Source organism: Echinops telfairi, unplaced genomic scaffold (genome assembly GCF_000313985.2).
Source record: "Echinops telfairi isolate 266 unplaced genomic scaffold, ASM31398v2 ScPeMD7_7458;HRSCAF=8496, whole genome shotgun sequence".
Classification (NCBI taxonomy): Eukaryota; Metazoa; Chordata; class Mammalia; order Afrosoricida; family Tenrecidae; genus Echinops; species Echinops telfairi.
Window position 1 is genome coordinate 14,563,557 of NW_022111358.1, and position 928 is coordinate 14,564,484.

Below are 928 nucleotides of genomic sequence, written 5' to 3' on the forward strand. Positions count from 1 at the left end.
CAACTTCACTGGTTTCTTCCTTTTCATTCCATATGGAAATGATTACCTTTTTTGCTGTTGTTCTTATCAACTGTTGCTATGATTTAAAATACTGAACCCTATCTTACTTCTAAGGAATGCACCACGGGGTCTGTTCAGCAACTAAAGGCACACCCCACTGCTGCATTTTGTTAACCCAAGTTTACTGAAAAAGAGTTTTGATACAATTTTTTACAAAACAAAGTTTAAAGTAATTGGGAAACACTGCTAAGATCCAAAACGGAACATTTTCCCAGACAGACCCAGTGTAAATAAAAACCTGCAGCCGAGTCCCCGCAGGAGTACCGCTGCTTCTGAGGGACCTTGCTGTTTCCAGAAAGACATTTGAGAAGGGGCTTCCGAAGCACCCAGGAGGACATGTATGTTTGCAGTTTGGAGGCTCATGGAATCAATTGCTGGTCAACAACAGAAGTAAATCCCAGCTTTACACTGAGCTCTGGGCCTGTTTAATCTCTTCGTAACAGCATGGGAGCAAAACCTCTTCTTATGATTCACAGTGGCATTACTAGGTTTGTGCGATGCTTACATATTTGGAAGCTTGTTATAAACATTCGTATGGGAAATAACTTTTTTCCCTGGTCAATGTGGAGTATTACCTTAACTTTTGCCATTAGAGTACAGGCTTGAAGTTTTACCCAAGAAAGCCAACGCCAGAGCTTCACGAGAAGCCCTGGTGTCGGCAATGACTCTGCTTTGACCTGTGTGGAGCCAATGGCCCCCCAGTCAAGACCACATGAAACAAGAAGTTTCTGGGCAGACAAATCCAGAATGCTTTGAAAATAAGCTTTCTGAAATGGTTGGGTAACTGTATACCAGGCTATCCCTAAAACGTTCTCTCTCAGAGACGGGATACCTGTTCGATGGGTAGGAAATACAGTGCAAACTTAAT